The sequence below is a fragment of the Spodoptera frugiperda genome, unplaced genomic scaffold, assembly GCF_023101765.2.
Source record: "Spodoptera frugiperda isolate SF20-4 unplaced genomic scaffold, AGI-APGP_CSIRO_Sfru_2.0 tig00000782_1, whole genome shotgun sequence".
NCBI classification, from domain to species: domain Eukaryota; kingdom Metazoa; phylum Arthropoda; class Insecta; order Lepidoptera; family Noctuidae; genus Spodoptera; species Spodoptera frugiperda.
The window spans coordinates 61,175-68,660 of NW_026095718.1; positions in this window are offsets into that span (position 1 = coordinate 61,175).

Genomic DNA, 7,486 nt, shown 5'->3' on the forward strand with positions numbered 1-7,486 from the left:
CTAAATTTTTATATCTGAATTCAATTCTGTCACCAGGGGTAGTGCCTTACCTGTACCAGGTGATGAAAAATGATTTTCATGATGCTTCATAACGAGTGATTCCCAGGTTATCTAAGTAATATATTTATTCTTAAAACTAGAGAGTAGTAGAAAGCTAGCCCGATAAAACATCAAAAACAAAATCCTCTAAACTCTGACTGATAACATTTGTCTAGTAAAATCGCATTCGTCTATAATTCAGGTGCGTGTCTCTATCCGCCTGATTTACAATTCCCGTTGACAGAGCTGGGCTGCTCTGTGTCTGGCATAATTAATTTTTGAGTAACTGGCGCAGCGAGCCAATACCAGACAATGGCTGGCCCTCGACAATTTACAGATAAGTCCCTAACGGCGCAATATCGACAGAGTAGACGTGCAAATCTCTAAAAAAGGGGTAAATCCGACGTAAAGGCTAAAACGGCTGCTATGCCCAAACTACCTACTGTCACTCTGCATTTCCTGGTTCCTGCCCATGCTACTGATGCTCTTTTTACGCTAGTGTCCCGTTAAAAGCAAGCCTCTAAACGTTTATCGAGGCACGTCATGACAGCTTTGTGGCTGCTATTGCTTTTACCATTTGATAGACTGCCTTTAAGCCACTTCATACGAGTAACGCGATTTGGTAAGGCACTTTTAATTAAACTAGATTATGTATGCCTTACTAGGCAATTCTTACAACAAGTCAATTAGTTCCTCCTGGTTTCTACTTATTAAATCGAAAGTAATTTTCGTAACCGGTAATACGTCAAATACTTAATTACTGTCTTATTAAAATTAACCGTTAATTTCAAAGGTGAAACAGCGTGTTATCATCGGTGTCACGCAATTGAGGGATAAAGATTAAGGTTCTTATGTTTCGAATTAATTAAGTGGAAGTTAAATACCAATATGTAAGTGTCTTGAGACACAAAACGAACGTTTTCATTGGTTTATTCTAGATCGCGTAGCATAGCAACATTGTTTCTAAAGTCAGGCTTGCGGTTTTTTAGTTGTCGTGGTTACAAAGTAAGAAAGTAAGTAACAACACCTTATATAGGTAGCTGATACAAAAACTACTTTGTCGGTACGTAACCAAATACTTGAGCAGAGGGGTAGGTGTAGAATGTCGATGTGTACGCCCCGCGGGTAAGCCAGCGGTTGTACGCGCACATACGTACACGATAAATCTCATTTAGTTTACTGCACTTCAGCTTGTCATTGAGGCCTACTTGTACTAATATTAAGGTTTCTTTCGCACGTATTTAATAAATAAGATTTATTTACTACAAAAATATAAATAACCAATAGTATCGTACTACTAACGACCTCTCGATGGTATAGTATGCAAACATAGCTAAGGACCTTATATTCCCATAAAATATTTTCCTATCAACATAAATACATACTTAACGCATTTCCGTATGGTAGGTAATCAAAATCCGTTTAACCCCTTAACAGCTTACATTAGCAGATATCGTTTTTTTTTTAAATAAGTAGGCAATTCTTGTGGAAACCTTTTGATGTATGTATTATCGTAATCACCACAAACGTACCGATGTAGATAGGATTTGATACAGTCAACACGCTTATGTAAACTGATAGCGGCAAACTGAAAAGGTTACAAAACATGAGTTTATTAGATAATTATGAATGTTGAATCAGATTATCGAAACTGTGTCCATGTATGTGGGCGTATGGTGTGTACACAAAAGCTAGCCTTTAAGTGCGCAATTGATGCCGACCCATATTTGAAAAATACGTCTATTTTTACTATTGATCGGCGTTGTGATTGAGATTTACTTTGATATTGATAACACGAGGGACGTCTCCTTTTTAAAGTTATGCAAGTTACTGCAAAATGTATTAATTTTAAAAGTAGCAATGCACTTTTTGTCGATTTTTTTTGTGTTTAAATATTCCTATTTTAGGCAGACAGATTTTTCCAAGCCATTTTTCAAACTGTGTTCTTTTAGTAAGATTTCATCGAAATAATATAAAAAAATATTGTACATTTTGTTGACATTGAGTAATATTAAATAAATTTAAAAGCGCTGTAAGGATTTCTTAACTAAGCCACAACTGATTACTACCTTTAAAGATAAGGTTCCTTTATCTAAAACAGTTCTTGATTCAAAAGCAAAAGATGCATTCTCTTTCTGTCTAGATGACAGTACTCGTAATAAAAGGAATTTTTAGTTAATTATAATATCATTCAGATGGTCATTATAAAGCTAAATAGTTGAAGAATGTGTAAATTGTGGATCGCGTATGAGTTCCGCCCTAATGCTGCTTGCAAGGCGTAACCCGCAGCCCGTGTAATTTGACGTCCATAGTGAACTCCATATAGATAATTGTTCAATTCAATTGTCGTAATTGGTTCTTATCGTTTCACTCGGTAAAACAAATAAACAAACAAATGCAAGGGTCCTATAAAAACGTAAGTAGAACTGTACAAATTAATACCACATTACGCATACCACGTAGAATATGATGCGTGCGACGATATTGCAACATAACTTCTTTCTACCTGTACTATACTATGCCACACGTCGGTGGTACATAAAATTAACTTTAACTTAACCAGCTCAGTGACTTTTGACTTATTACTTTATTTTCTAAGTAATATTAAAGTTGCTTTTCTATTACAGAACTTTCGTTGTTAATTTTCCTAGTTCGTGAAGGACACATGTAACTTTTCTAGACAACGTCATTTTAAATGCTAGAATTACGTGTGAATTAAATTTTATCATTATTTTCACCTAGTCTTGTTCACTAGTTTATGTTGAGTAGGAAAGAAAAAGTACCTTTGCAAAGAATTATGACACTGAAAACGTTTTTGTATCCGAGTACTCTTTTAAAATTTAGTAAAGAGATAGACATTTTTCAAATAAACTCGTCAACAACTTGTGACAGAGACGTCTGCGAAAATAATAATTAATAAGCAAATGAATAGTGTTTCTTTCACTAAACAAATAGGTGGCAAAAAGCAGGAAATCTGTATTATGCAGAAAAACTTGCTTTACACTTTTTGTTACAGAAACACTTCATTAGTTTCACGCGTTGGTACTTTACAAGATTTTTTCAACGATAACGCCGGCATACCTATTGATCGTATAACAAGAATACGAAAGTTAATACAATCATGGCATCGTTCTCATGAACTGTTTTTGCTGCATGCTCATCGCCCCACGTCGGTAATTATAATTAGCAATGGTTTCATGTCAATGTGAGGAGGAAACATGGTTTTTACGTCACATTTATAACTTATAGACTACTCATAAACGATATCTAAACTGTAATTAATCGACAGGTGAGCTATATGCATAAGAATCGCATCAATTTACAGTAGACACAAGGGTTAAATATTCAACATATCTATTTCTTACAGCTAATATTCATTCAAGGGTATTGCTATCCGTTTAACATGAACAGTCATCGTTTATTTTATATGGTAGCCATGTAAAATAAGCCAAAATATGGAAAATTGTTTCCTTTATTGAATGATGTAACATGTGCCTGACGCTCCGGAAATATTTAATATTCTTGTTCCATGACCATAAAGTATGTAAACACCAGGGCAATGTATCTTGAAGCTAACTATTTAAAGTAGATTTGGACATCAGACTTAAGTACAAAGACAGTAGAAAAACGTTATCAATATAAACTGATTACTAAGAATTCTAAGATAGACGATCAAGTTATTGTGATAAGGTACTCTTACACACTACTCCCTATTACCACGGGAAATAATAGAACTATGAGACGCGAATGTATGAAGCCTTTAGGAATTAATAGTGTGAGTCTAATGTCATCATTAACCTAATGAGAAACAAAAACAACCGCGGATATAAGTTAATTAGAGACTTTATAAATCGTTAATAGATTGCAGGCGGTGTAAACTAAATGTAGAGAGAATACTTTGATTTATACGTTTTTAATTGCAGTGCTGTGCAGTGATGCCGCGCTAACTTCGCCGAATGAATATAGATTACGCGATTGAAACTAACTTGAGACGTTCTTCTACCTCAACGAAACCCCTCGTTAATTTGAATTAGTAATTTAAAAACATTTTGTATCCTTTATTAGTTTGTATGCCGTACTATTGGAAGTATTTATCGTTTGCTGTAAAACAGTAATTGGCTATAAAAACGTATCTGTGCTAAATAGGATTGCTAATAGCTACATTTACTTTACGCTGTTCCGGTTTACGTATTAAAAAGTGTGATAATGAAGAGTTGCTTGTTGTTGTATTTCAATCGGCCGGTGAAACGTAATAAATAATGTAAGCGGTACGTCGGTGCTGACTAAAACATGCATCTTAATTACGCATTATATTCATAATTGACAATCACTGGTATTCAAATTAGTTTGTCGAGTTCCTAATAAAATTATTAGGAACTCGACAAACTAATGAGAAGTGTAAGGACCATGCTTTGGCACGAATGGCTCGGCTTGACCGGAGTTATACCACGGCCTCAAACAAAACCAACGTGAACTAACGATTGCGTTGTGTTTCGCCCTAATCTTCCCAATCCTAGTATCCATAATAGCCCTTAAATTTTTAATCCCTAAAAGGCTGGTAACGTGCTTGTAGCTCACTTGATTTTTCGGATGTGCATAGGTGGTGCCAATTGCTTACCATCACATAATCAGTCTCCTCGTTTACCGGCTTATCATATAAAAAACCACATGATACTTTCTGAAGAGGTTAGCTGAGGTTGTCACTTATTGCTTCTTGTAAAAGTTAGCCTATTACACTACATTAGACACATCTAAAGTTGAATATGAATTGATAGTTCAGGCGTCCGAAAGTACCTATACGACCCAGGGTACGTGGCAATGCTGCCAGTCTTTTATTCTCCTTACTTAACAATAACAATGAGGAATGCTTAACTTTAGTTCTTTTCATAAGAAGTTATTTTTAGTTCAATTTTTGCGGTAAACATATAAATACTTAGGTTCGGTACAAGATAATACCGAATTACTAAGTAATCCTTTGGCATATCAGGACAGGGCCGAACTTGAATTTGTATACTGTTTATCGTCAGGTTTAATAAAAAGCAACACGAAATATTATGTCTAGTTACATTATTATATTATAGGTTAGTTTAAAACTACCAATCATATTTGTTTTTCAACCTTGAAAAATATTTAGAATAAGTAGGTACAGTCGTTAACAGTAATTACTATATTTTTCCATTTTAAAAATTAATAACAAGTGACGATTTTATATGATTTTATCTGATTCAATTGAATACCAAATCCACGGTTATTTTGTTAGTAAATTAATTAAAAACTTAACTGTGCAACGATAGCGAATCAGTTAAGTTAACATGTTTTCGTAAACAATTGTCTACTTCCTAGACTTTTTTAGAAAAAAGAGCGTTATTAGCATTATTTTATTAACCGAAAGGAGTTTTTTATTCCACGGGTCCATAGTATAAAAAGTGCTTTCCGTGACTTAGACGTAATTTAATCTTAATGAAAAACAGGCGTGTTGCATTAAACACGTTAAGTTCGTTGCTCACTCGAATTTTACTTTTAATTTCACTTGAGATAGGGTTCAAATTGGTTTTGATAATATGTTGGTGCTGTTGAATCAAACGATAGCAGTTAGATACCACGGTAGAGCAATGTGGTCATTGCTACTGCCGAACGCAGTCTTGGGTTCGAAAAGAGAAGGTAGTTTCCGACACTCGATGTCGATTTTTTATAAAAAATGTATCCCTTATCACGTAAGAATTTAGGTACATTACAAATAGCGAGAGTCAACGATTATACAATGTTATATTAATAGAATTCTATTTATTTTACTTAGGTTGGTAATAAAAGTAACTAAAAAACCTGAAAAGCGAAGGTTGTCTTACCTGTATAAAAAACATACAAAAAATGTAAACGGAAGGCTTAAAATAATCACGGCAAAGATTTGGATAAGATAACGTACAATATATTGAAAGAAACGAAGGTGGATTCATAAACAATGCGATAAAAATACCTGATGTACACGACGATTGCACCGACAAGTTTCTGGGGAAGCTTATTTCTGTACTTAACTAACCAAATTATGGAAGTGTTCCTTACAAACAGTTTGTTAATTAAGGACTAATCTTTTTCTTTTCTAAACTTGTGCATTGATTAGCGGTTTAGTTATGTCACTGCACATCACGAGGTCTTTGACTTATTCCCCGGTTTTTATTCACAAAAATGTTGAAACGTATCTTAAAAACAATTTCTAGTAATCCAAATAAATCTATCCTAACATGCCTTCATGTTACTAAAAGCATAAAGATTGTTAGAATCTAGATAACTGTTAACTTTATGTAACTTTTAATTTATAAAAACCTCTAATTAAAATGTTTTACAATAAAAACTTTAAAGTCTATTACATTCTAACAACAAAAACAAAAGATTTTCATTTAGATCGTCAGCGCCAGGCAGGAAGCCCACAAGCTCTGCTTAATAGGTAGTCGTGCGATCAAAATCTGCAACTGCCAATAACGAATAAATCACCGTGTCAGTCGTGAAATAACAAGCGTTAAATAACACAATTAAAATGTTGTAAAACGTCGAGGGGCGTCTCACTAATAACGAGCTAATAGAAGGTTTGAAGTGAGCCGAGCTGCGGCAGGTGCGAGTCCAGACAACGACTCTTTCCCGATGCGTATCTCACACCTTAATCACTCACGTCGGCAACAATCCGTAATGATATGTACGTACTAAATAAACACGAAAACGGACCATAATTAAGTACATTTAACTATGTTACCGACTTGAAAACGTGATAGAGGTGAATTAAACAGCTTTTTATTGAATTTTTTAATACGCTTATCGTTACCAACTCAGGTGTTTCGTTGATAAAACTAAGTATAATTAGTACGTTCTAAAACCTAAACACTATTTGATTTTAATTCTATGGACGCTAGATCAAATGAGATCAATGATAACGCAGTTTGGGTTGCTAAATATTTTTATTAGGCCTCAGCTGTTTGAGTAGCTCACAAACAGATAAATATTAATTTAAAAAATGTTAATTTAAACTGACAGGTAGATGTTATTTGTGAAACGAGAACTATCAATAAACCTTCATGTCGTTGAATAATATATCAGCGAATAAAACATGCCAATTTATAGACTTCTTTCGCAAACTATATGGTCGGAGAATTCAGTGTGAGAGCTTTTTAAAACAGTCACCGTAATAAGTCGACGGCACGACCACCAATAAATGCGGCAATCCAAATACAAAAAGTATTAAAACTATACATTTTATTATACAAGGTACAGAACTATCAAAATAATGCAGTATATGTTGGTACCAAGGTAAAGTGTTTCAATGTTTAAAGATTTTCTCAATACACACGTGAGTTTTAAAAATAGTTATTCATAGTCAATGAATATTAAAACAAAAATCATTAAATTCAAACAAACAGGTGGCTTGTTTCAAACCCAATCCATCCGAGCAATCCCTAGA